The sequence below is a fragment of the Ovis aries genome, chromosome 23 (assembly GCF_016772045.2).
Source record: "Ovis aries strain OAR_USU_Benz2616 breed Rambouillet chromosome 23, ARS-UI_Ramb_v3.0, whole genome shotgun sequence".
Classification (NCBI taxonomy): Eukaryota; Metazoa; Chordata; class Mammalia; order Artiodactyla; family Bovidae; genus Ovis; species Ovis aries.
The window spans coordinates 38,836,063-38,847,886 of NC_056076.1; the positions used below are offsets into that span (position 1 = coordinate 38,836,063).

Sequence of the window (11,824 nt, forward strand, 5' to 3'; positions counted from 1 at the left end):
TGAGTTGTAGGGGCTGTGGGCCTCTTTCCCTGTAAATCCAGCCAATAAGGCTACAGTCCATGGAGTAAAAGAAGAGTTGACCGTGACTTGGTGACTAAACAACAACAATAGGAGCATTTGTTCATTGCTCACCATAAGCCCACCATTTGAATTAGATACTTTACAAAGGCTGGCTCACTGAATCCTTTCAAAAACTCTGATATGTTAGTTTAAGTATCCTCCTTATTCAGATGGGGAAGCTGAACTCCGAGAAAGTAATTAACTTGCCCAAAGTCATCTACTTAGTTAAATATCAGAATAGTGGAATCAGGATTAGGGAGGTGAGGGGAAGATTCCCACCTGGAACACAGACACAGCTGTCCCTAACCTGAATCTAATGATCTCCTTCCAGCAGAGAACACCCTAATCAATATCTCAAATCTTTACATTTCATAAAACTCAGCTTTAATGTTCTCCAAGTTGCTGATGGGTCATGTCATCTGAAAAATCAACATAATCAAAACAGAGTTCAAATCTGTGTTACTATAATTTAGCCTCCTATCCCAAATCCTTACATATTCCAGTAATATCACTATTTTCAGTGTCTTTAAACTGCAAATCTCCACTCAGCCCAGGACATCTCCAATAACTAATTACAATCATCAAGAAAGCAGCTGCTACCCCGAAAAAAAAAAAAAAATGAAATCAACACCACCACCACTCTGCTGGCTCCTGGGTTTAGGCCCAAGAGAGAGACAAAAGCTCAGAAGCCAATTCACTACTTGAAGGAGCATCAAATCTAGGCATATTCACATAAAGTGTTTAAAATGTAAATCATAAATTAAATGATCCAGAAAAAATGCAACTGGAACTCAGAGGAGAGTTTACTCTGGGCTAGAGTAGTCATAAAACACTTCATGAGAGAGCTATGATTAGCCTGGGCCTTGAAGGATAGAGGAAACTTTGAAACCATGGTTTTACAAGAAAGTCTTGCTCATGGTAGAACCCTCAAACTGTACAGAAGAACACGAAGCAAAGAGATGATCCCAGAGTCCTCTTGTCCCAGCTCTAGAGAACGGGCTGCTGCTGATTCTGTCAACTCAACAGAAATTAAATACAGGAAGGAAAAAGAAACAAAGGAAGAGGAGAGAGGGGCCAGAATAGCACAGTCCTGACAAGCAGTGGTGGTCGTGGTAGAGGAGAGGTTTGATGTTAGGAACTAACTTAAAAATGTTAGGGGGAGGGTGGAGGGTGTGTAAATTAGGAGTTTGGGATTAACATATACACACTACTGTATATAAAGCATATAAACAAGGACAGGGAACTATACTTAATATCTTATAATAACCCATAATAGAAAAGAATCTAAAAAATAATATATATACATACATATATAACTGAATCACTTTGCTGTGCACCTGAAATTAACACACTATAAATCAATTTTGGGCTTCCCAGGTAGCACAGTGGTAAAGATGCAGGAGATGCAAGAGACATGGGTTCGATCCCTGGGTCAGGAAGATCCCCTGGCATAAGAAATGGCAACCCACTCCAGTATTCTTGCCTGGAAAATTCCACGGACAGAAGAGCCCGGCAGGCTACAGTTCCCAGAGTGGCAAACAGTCAGACATGACTGAGCACACATATTGTAATTTTTAAAAAGTCAACTACATTTCAATAAAAATATTAAGGAAAAGAAATGGAGCTGAGTCATGAAGGGAGCCAGCTGTGCTTTCATGGATTTGTCCCACTCACATATCTGAGGACCAGCCACCCATGATCCAGGTCTGTGCTCTGATGGGAGATTCAGGTCATGATTGCAGCTCTCAAGTTCTCAAGGTCAGAACTGGAGGAGTCTCACAATGACTTCGATAGGTCTTTAGAAAAGTAAATCTGTACGCAAGCTGAATTAGAAGAAGGGGATCCTTTAGGCAAGAGGTTCCATTAGGAGACTTCTGAGCACCCCCAACAGAACATGAGGAAGTCTCGAAGCAGAGGACCAGGAGCAGAAGTCACACAGTACACCTGCCTCAAAGTCCAACTTCATGAGGGAGAAAGTCAGACCAAGAGAAGTTACATGCTGTACCCAAATTTGGAAAGTGATTATGGCCTTTATAAAATAATCTTTGATAAGAAAGTCTTGAAAATTAAATGTGAAAATAAAACTTTAATAGTCTCTGAGATAGAAAATGGTGACACCTTTAGCACCTAGAATTGCCAAAAAGATTTCTTAAACAAGGTATCCACAAAATAAAGAGAAGAATCAATCTTCAATCAATGCGTATCGTTTAAATTTTTAAAAGAATCTTTTCACCCAAACACATTCTAAAAATGAAAAGACAAGCCACTAGTTGGGAGAAGCCCATTGAAACGAGCTTCCTTTCATTTCTAGAATGAAATTACAGAAAATTTAAAAAAAAAAATGAATCTGGTATCCAAAATACATGAATAACTCTTACAAGTCTATGAATTTTTTTTTAACAGTGGGAAAGTGAACAATATGTATGCTTATGCATTGCAAAGAAATCTGAATGTTAAGACATGGAAAAAATGGTCAACATTATTAGCAGTCAGCCATTAAACAGTCATTAACTGCACATTAAAACTACAAGGAGGTACAATTTCATATCCCAAAGACTGGCAAAAATAACATACATTATCAAGTGCTGACAATGCTATAGCGAAAAAAAAGGAGCTCCTTATAGATGGCTGGGTGGGAGGATAAAACACTTTTGATAGGGTTTTTCAACAGGTAAAACCCTTTTTGGTAATTTGGCATCATCTTCTAAATGGGATGGTACAAATCCACTCTGTGGCGATTCTCCTAAGAAGACACCCTAAAAAAAGGCTCCTTTGTTAGCACAGGAAGATGCGTGTACGAACCTGCATAGCAGCCTTGGTGGAAGATATCCAATATGTCCATCAACAGAAAACTGATATGTTATTCACTATTTACTACATAATGGAATATCACAAGGTGGTAAAAAAATGAATAAGTAATACCTACTCATATCAGTAGGCTTCCGAGGTGGCCCTAGTAGTAAAGAATCCATCTGCCCATGCAGGAGACACAAAAGACATGGGTTAGATCCCTGGGTGGAGAAGATCCCCTGGAGGAGGACATGGCAACCCACTCCAGTATTCTTGTCTGGGAAATCCCAGGGACAGAGGAGCCCAATGGGCTACCACCCAATGGGTTGCAAAGAGTTGGGACTGACTGAAGCAACTTAGCGTGCAAGTATGCACACATATCAACAAAATACTAATCAATCAAAGTTGAGTAAAGACCACAAAGCCACAAAGAGCATGGTGTTTCTATGCAGACAGAGTTTTAAAACAGCAAAGAAGACTGTACTTGTAGGTACACACATACCTAGGAAAGCATGAGGAAATGCGTGGTAATGATAAACACAGAATTCAGTGTACAGGGTACCACTGAGGGGAGACAGGCTTGGAGAGACTCTGAGAGTATCAGCAGTGTCTGCAGTGATTGGATATATCAGTGTTTATTGTAATGTTTAATTTTTTGTTGTTGCTGAAACATTTCACAATAATTCTCAATTAATAAAGAAGTGAACAATAGTTTGAGGCACAGGTATATAGCAACAGAGAAAGAAGAGAGTCAAATATCACTTGAAAACTTTCAAATTTTTCATGCCTTCTTTTCTCCCTTTCTGACTTCCCTAGACCTGGGGCTCATCCTTTATGCCTGAATTAGCACAACAGCCCCCTAACACATCCCTCTGCCCCAACCTGGTAGCAAACTGATCTATTTCCATCCATCCCAGAGGCCACTTCTTCATGTCACTGTCTATACAGAGTCCTTCAGTGTTCCTATCAACCCTGAACATTCCTGTATAGTCAGTAACACCCTACAGAGTGCATCTCTATTCTTTTCAATCAAATTCACCTCCAGGCCTCAGTAAAAACACTAGATAAGCTGGCGTAGCAGACCATCTCCCTGCCAGGGATCTGCCAAGTTGGCTTGCATCTCCAAGTCTTTGTCACAGTTTTGCCTCATCCTTTCCTCCTACTTAACTCCTACCATCTAGGAACGTCCAGCTTAAGACCTTCCTCTTTAGGAAGCATTCTAAAAACAATCCCACTCCTTTGGGTTCGACTTTCAGCTGCCCAAGGATTTGAACTATATTTTGCACTTCAACAGTCTCCACCTTCATGAATACAAGGAAGATCATAGAATTTCATCTGCTTGTTTGCCTGTCCTTAGAAAGGCTACATCCTACATCTGCCATCGATCATCTAAATCTCTTGGGATCCTTAGCATCAAAGTAGAATATTTTATATTATCGATCAAGTAAATGCAAATCTAGAAAAATGATGATGCATATTATAAAACCATGGGTCACGTCCCTGCTGAGTCTTACATGTCTTCACAGATCTTTAACGCTGAACAGTGGTGTAACATCTAAAGCAGGTTACCAAGAGCAGATTAGCATATTTGTGCTGTTGGTCCACACCCTCCATCATTCCAATATCTTATAGTGTAGATCAAATATACTACATGCGTGGCCAGAAACTACTATCAATCATGAAAATACCAAGAAGGCTGTGAACCCATACAATTTAAAAGGGTAGATTCCAACATCCCCTGTGATCGAGAACCCTCCTCCCATAGGTACTAAGTAAGTCCCTCTACAGATATCAGCAAGAAAGTCAGTTGTAACCACTTCTGCCCCCTCCCACTTCCTACCTCTCATCCCTGTGATCTGATTCAACTTTTCAGTCCTCAATGAACATTTGCATCCCTTCTACTGCAAGCCCTCTGCTAGCCCTGTTATCATAAGGTCTCACAGAGATTGGCAAGCACATCAATTGAAAAATGGAATATAAATATGCATCTGACTTAGTGGAGATATAAGAAGGAATATTCGATCCCGTGGGGTAAGGAGAGGGAAAAGAGCTTGTGCTTAGAATCAAAGGGCAGGGGTGGAATTCAAAAAAGGCACTGCGGAGTGGGGGGTGGGGGGTGGGGAGGGGTTAAGCTATTCAAATGTTTTGTTTCAAGTAAGAAGGAGGATAAAGAAGGAGGAGAGGAGGGTTTTTTTTGGGGGGGGGGGCGGGGTGGGGAGCAGGCATTGTTTTGTATTACTTTGTCCTTCTAACCTTTATCTTACTTCGGAAACTCCCTTTGGTGACCAGGACACCAGGTATAATCACAGTAAACTTAGGACCAAAGAGTGCAGTTTGAGATTGCAAGGAGGGCCATACAAAAGTCATGTAATACTATCCTTGGAGCTATGGTCCTTACACCATTGGAATACAGACTTACATTCACTCTTTATTCATTCATTTATTCACTCAACCAATGTCTACGGACCACTTACTAAGTTTCAAGGTGCTGTGCTAGGCATCAGTGATATTTCACGAATGGGCAATTCTTATCTTGGATTTCATGAAATGCACAGCTCAGTGAGGAAGATAGTCGATCAGATAATCACAAAAGACAAGGCATCATTATTTACTATAAAAGGACCATAATAAAAAGTATCAAGCACTGAAGCTGCCTGCAGCTGGAGGGCTTCATTGATTCAATGACTTCTCAGCTGAAGTCTAGGGAAAGGAAATAAAAATAAGAAACACGTTCCAGGGAGTTCACACAGAAAACTTCTAAATGCATCAGTGCTTCAGGGTTCCCCTACTGCGGTTTCCCGGCTCCAAATGGGAAAGCTCATCCCAGTTTGCAACACTGAAAAGGTGACTTGGCTTCTGCCTCAATGTCTGTGAAAAGAGCTTCGAGCAGAGTGACTGTGCCCTGCCTTCTTGCTAGAGTAGTCTGATGAATCATATCAAAGAAGAGCTGTTTGCAAAGTCTGAGACAAGATCAAAATGCCATCTTCCCCTCCAATGGCAGCATGTGTTTTGCAAGGAAATCTCTGCGATATCTACCAGGGAAATTTCTAGTCCAGAAATAGACATCACACTGAGTTTCCACTGAAATTGAAACCCAAAAAGCAAGGATGCCCAAGGCACGGGTTGTAATCTGCAGGTTAGAGTGAGGGTTAATGACAGTCCCCCTATCAGATATGCATAAACATTCTCCAGTAGTAAAATTAAAAGGGAAGTTACTCTAGCAGATGTTTCCAAATTAGCCAAAACCGTGTCAGGGAGTAAAATGAAGTGGCAGAGCTGGAAATGTGCCCAGAGAGGGAGAGACCTTCCCACAAGCTGCCTGATGGAGCCACTGAAATGCCCCTGAGCCCTCCCGGTGCAGATGGGGGTGCACGAGTGGAGAGACAGTCAGGTCCCAGCACAAACCCTTCTCTCCTCATTGCTCATCCATGGCTCCAACGAGACCACCGCTCTGCTGAATGCAAGGATATCCACGTGGGATCAGGCAGCTCATACACTGCCAAACCACACTCTTCACACTGGCTTTTTAGGCTGCTGCTTACAAATTCAACAAGAAATGTTAGGAGAAGATATAGAAATTGTCCATGATGACAGAGGAGCAAACTATGATATGTGAATGTGTAAATGAACAGTTCAGTGTCAGGCAAATCCCAGGAGAAGGGATGGTGTGCATCTTCAAAGGAGATCCAGGGCAGCGACACCTAGTTCACAGCAACCCCTAACAGGACAATGATGACCCCACTACACAGTGCTCAAGAGGAAAAAAAAGGCCCAAGAATCTGAGCCAAAAATCTGTGGCTACATAATCCAGAGGGCTTCCAGCTTCCTGGGTGCAAGCTGGGCCCCGACATGGGCTGTCACTCGCTACCCAGTACACTACCTCCCGCAGGAAGGAGAAAACAATAAACACCATCCAGGAAAAACCTTAGGTCAACAGAAGCAGAGAATATCTCCAGCTTTTCATTGGTACACCAGCTGTCTGGCCCTACCACGGTCCAGAGTGAAAGATGTAACATTTCTGGGTCAGCGTATTTCATATGCAACACCAACCTCTGCACAATCACAGAGGGGAAGAAAAGTCCTCAAAGAAAAGCCATTCACCATGTTTAACCACCTTATAACCAAAATCCATTTCTTTTCTGTCCTCCACCACATGTTTTCCTTTTCAGGGTTACCAAAAGAAAATAAAGAAGTAGGAAATTATATCGGGCAGGAGGAGAAAGGGGCAACAGAGGATGAGATGGTTGGGTGGCATCACCGACTCAATGTGACATGAATTTGAGCAAACTCTGGGAGGTAGTAAAGGACAAGGAAGCCTGGTGTGCTGCAGTCCGTGGGGTCGCAAACAGCTGGACATATATATATATATCAGGGCTTCCCAGGCGGTACAGTGGTAAAGAATCTGCCTGCCAATGCAGGAGACGAAAGAGACACGGGTTTGATCCCTGGATTGGGAAGATCTCCTGGAGAAGGGCGTGGCAACCCCCTCCAGTATTCTTGCCCGGAGCATTCCATGAAGAGAAGAACCTAGCAGGCTATGGTCCATAGGGTCACAAAGAGTTGGACACAACTGAAGCAACTGAGTGTATACACACACAGACACAAACACACACATATGCTGTATGCATCAATGGTATATTACATAGAGCAAATATACATTTTGCATAAGCCAAAGAGGTATGTGTTAGAAAAGGAACTGGTAGCTGGTATTTCAAACAATGAGTTATCAGTGGGTGTTTAATAAAGTGGAAGACTGACAGTTCTAAATCCTCCCCTGTGCTAGAACAGTTTAGACCTTCCTAGAAACCCCATCTTTGACAATTCCTGAGAGACCACACAGTGAAAGTCACCTTCATTGGGCAGTAACAGGAAGCAGGCTAAACATTCCCTGTGATTAAAAAAAAAAAAAAAGGAAGAAGGTCAAAGAAGAAATTATTCCTTTCTTTGAAAATGAAGGATTATAAACCCCAAGAATCTTCTGGAAATAAGAGACAACACAAAATGTGATGGGGTGCCCTTGAACCTTCAAGTGTATCAGTAACACAAAATTTTTAGAATTCTAGAAAATGGTCTTGTGATTGTGTTTCTATAAAATAAAAATGTACAAAGAAAACAGCATCTCATAGACAATAAGGCATAGACTGTAAGTGTGGGAGTCGAGGATTGGAGACAAGGGTTTTGATTTTTCCAAAGTCCTTTAAAGATGCTCCTTTAACTGGGTAAAGGAGAAAAAGAAACAAAAGAACTTACAACTACATTTCCTTAAATTAACCCAGGAAAGGCAAGCGTGGTTTCTATAGAGATGAAATCTTCATGACAGTTTTCCAGTGGAATGCCTCCTAAAAAGAGACAGATTCTTCTGCATGGAGCAGAGTTGCTCTGATTAAAGGTAGAACAATTTGTGGGAATAATCCAGAAGACACCATCATGTGAATTTGACTCCGTCATAGAAAACTCACTATGAAAACACACATTTAGATGGCATTTTATTATTCTTTCTGAATCTGAAATAGTACATGAAATTAAAGTCAGAATGCTGAACCCTGTTTTCAGAAGTTGCTATGCAAAGAATATGTTACTTGTCTCAACTGAGTTGTAGCAGGAACTATTATTACTAGGCTACACATCTCTAAAGGAGTACTTAGTAAAACTCCATTTCCCTTCTTCACAACTTTGAATTTATACTTAAAAATTAATCAATCTAGATAGCTATATGGAACAAAGGCATACATACCTAACAGAATTACATCAAAGAGCATGCAATTTGTATTTCCAAATCTGATTCAATAAAATACTTAAGCTTAGACAGACTTAGAAAGTAGGACAACTGACAGTTTAGTCTATTCCTCTGTATGAGCCATATGATATTTTGAGAAGGTGGTCTTGATTTCAATAATCACTCATTTCAAGGTTTTAGTCCTGGCGAAACCAAGTTTATACTGAAGGAAAAATTACAGATGCTAAACCAAGAAAATTCCCCACAAGGAATACTCAAGTATTATTCCCCTCAAAGCACAATTGCTAGTGTGTGATTTGAAGAGTTGTCAGAAAATTACTCCATAATTTTTTAAAGAATCTGTTTACCAGTTCATTTTGCCAGTATTTATATCATCTATAATTTTTGAGACCAAATATTTTATTTGGCAAACTAGCCTTAGATAGAAATGTACAGGGAAACAGACAGATGTAATTTTTGAAATAGCTTGTATTTGAAGGCACTCAACTCTCTTCTCATATAAAGTAGCTAATAGTTTCTCTTAAGTGAGTCATTTTTTTTTAACAGTCATGGAATTTTAGATCTAGAACTAGGAATATTTCAAGGCAGTGACTTTACTGCAGCAACTTTAAACTGAACTAATACATCCAAAGGAAATTATTAACAAGGCCATTGATACTAGACTTGTACGAACTTTCCTGTTTCATGCAAGAATATGAATTTTCTGAACCAAGGGTAGCTTCTGTCAACTAATCGTTTAAACTTCATATGTTTTGCAAGATATTCGATATTTCTTCATGACTTTGGATTTCCTTTTTTTAAATGTAAGCAAAACTTTATCCTTTGACATTAGATAAATCAGGATACTTGTAACATCTCTTGCCTTCCTTTCATTTCCGTTCAAGTTGGGATAAAGACTGCCGCTATACATGCAAAATTCCATAGGCCAATAGAAAGCTGCTCCCTGAAGCGGAAATTCGGCTATAAATAACAGAAAAAAGGCAGTTAGCTCCCTCCTGGTTTGTTTGCTTGTTTTTTAAAGATAACAATTTGCAAAATGTTTGCATTTATTCCTAATTTTGCTTTCCTGGCTCTGAACATTCCTCATCCCAGGGTCTGACTAAAAGCCAGACTGATCCATCATCACTTTACAAAGCCATCTGCGAAGACCATAAAAGCTAAAGCTCCGTCTTCAATTGTTACTTTTATTATACACCTTTCATCACTGTAATTCCATAACTTCACGCGTTATGCTGGGGGGTGGGGGGTGGGGGAGACAGAGAGCAGTGATCTCTCAAGAACAGAACCAGCTCACGGTGTCAGGAGGCGACAGTCTCGCCAGAGTCCAGAAAAGAGATAACCTCTCACCCTCGGTGGCGAGGGGCAAGGGATGGTCGGGGGGCTGTCCCGGCCTTCTCCCCGCCTCAAACTCCTTCCCCTAACCGACAGAAAATTCCGCAGCCTCCTGACCAGGAGGAGAGGCGAGCCCCGGAGCGCGGGGCGGGAACAGCGCCGGCACAGACACTGTCGCGGGCACCTGAGCCGCCCCTTCCCACCACCTCCCGTGGCCACCGCACTAGGCTAGGCGCGCAGCATCTCAGCCCTGCGGGCTGAATTTCCATCTTCGCGCCCCCGAGCCCCGAGGTCTAACCCCCGCAGCTGCGGCGGCCCCTCCAGGAAAGCGCAATTTTTATCCCTCCGGGCCCGGAGGAGGGGTCCCTGCCTGGTCCCGGCTCATTCGGGCTCGTTCAGTTCCCTGAACACCCGCCGCGCCGCGACTGGCCAGGAATTGGCCTCGGCCTCGGCCGCGGGCAGGGGGCGACTTTCCAGCGATCGCTCCCTAGGACCGCGCTTCTCCGTGTGTCTATCTGAATCTCTGTCTCTCCCTGTGTGCCTCTCTCTCTTTGTGTCTCTTCTTCTCTGGCTTTCTCTTTCTTGCTTGAGCAAGCGCGCGCGCGCGCACACACACACACACACACACACACACACACACACACACACACACACTCACACAGAGGAGGGGGCTGTCTCCACTCCCAAAGCCAAAATGTCACCCAGAAAACAAGTGCAACAACTTGCTTCGCCCACGACTCGGGAGCCGGTGGAGAAATGCCCTGCAGCGAGCGGCCCCCTCCTCCCCGGCAAGGTGCAGGGGGCTGGGGGCGGGGGGTGGGAAAGCGGCCGGTGGACGTGCCGGGGACTGCCGTTCAGCTCCCCTCCCCCTCTGGGACCCTGTCGCAATTAGAAATCCGTCCGCGCCCCGGCCCGGGGGCGGCGTTGGGGAGCGTTTAGCCGCGAGGACCGCACACCCGGAGAGGGGCGCGCCGGCCCCCGGGTCTCCGGGGGTCGCAGAAGTGCGCCCTAGGCGGCGGAAGGGGTAGGAGAAGCCGGCTAGCGGTCCGGGGAGCCCAGCCCGGAGTTCCTCCACTGGCAAGAGCAGCGGCGACCGCGCGGCTGGGAAAAGCCACTGGGAACTCGGCGGTGGCGGCGGCCCGGGCTCCCGTGGCCCTCTCCGCGAGCGCACGCCCCAGCCCCCGGCGCAGCCCGGCGTTACCTTGCCGCTGCCCGCAGTCCGGCCCTCGGTCGCCGCGGCCGTCCGTCGGTTCCCGCGAGCTTCGGAGGCAGGACGAAAGAGGTGTCCCCGTGGCCGGGACAGGCTCTTAGCGACGCGAGGCGAAGGACTCGAGAGAGAAGCCGAGGCGGCTGCGACCGCTCCCGCTGCGGATGCCGCCGATTCCCCGGGGCCGGAGGTGTCGGAGAGGCCGGGTCCTCGGGATTGCGGCGCCCGGAGCGCAGCGCTCGCCTCTGGCGCGGAGGCTCAGTGGCGGGACGCGGTGGGCTGGGGCGGCGAGGCTGGGCTGGTCACCCGCCCCTGGGTGCATGTTAATACGGTGGGGAGGAGGAGTCCCGCGCTTCCTCCGCCCAACCGCCGGAGCCGGCGGGCGAGTGACGGCCGAGGCCCGGAGCCCGCGCTCCCACCCGCCCCGGCTACTACGGTGCGGCCACCAGCCCTGGCCGCGGCCCGGCACGTGCGCCTGGGCCGCGGGGAGGCGCCCGGCGTCCTGCGGGTGATGCCCGCTCCGCCTCCGGGCGGCAAGTGCGCTCACACGGGACGCAGAGGCCAGCCCCGCATCCCAGCGAAGGAACCGGGAGGCGGCCGCGCGTTGGTGGGCGTGCCCCGTGCGTTCCCCGGCGCTGCATCCGCGGAGAATGGAACCTGCCCCGCCTCACCTGCCAGCTCTGGTCCCCTAATCTTAC

General features: G+C 45.5%; 1 protein-coding gene across 4 annotated transcripts in view; it reads right to left on the minus strand.

The window, feature by feature from the left end:
* DLGAP1 (DLG associated protein 1) overlaps positions 1–11,392 on the minus strand; it is a 791,650-nt gene extending 780,258 nt beyond the window's left edge. For all 4 annotated transcript variants that reach the window (XM_042239658.2, XM_027960728.3, XM_027960727.3 and 1 more), the window contains exon 1: positions 11,121–11,392. The gene's annotated coding sequence lies outside the window, so the exon portion shown is untranslated. The remainder of the gene's footprint in view (positions 1–11,120) is intronic.
* Positions 11,393–11,824: the final 432 nt, after the last annotated feature.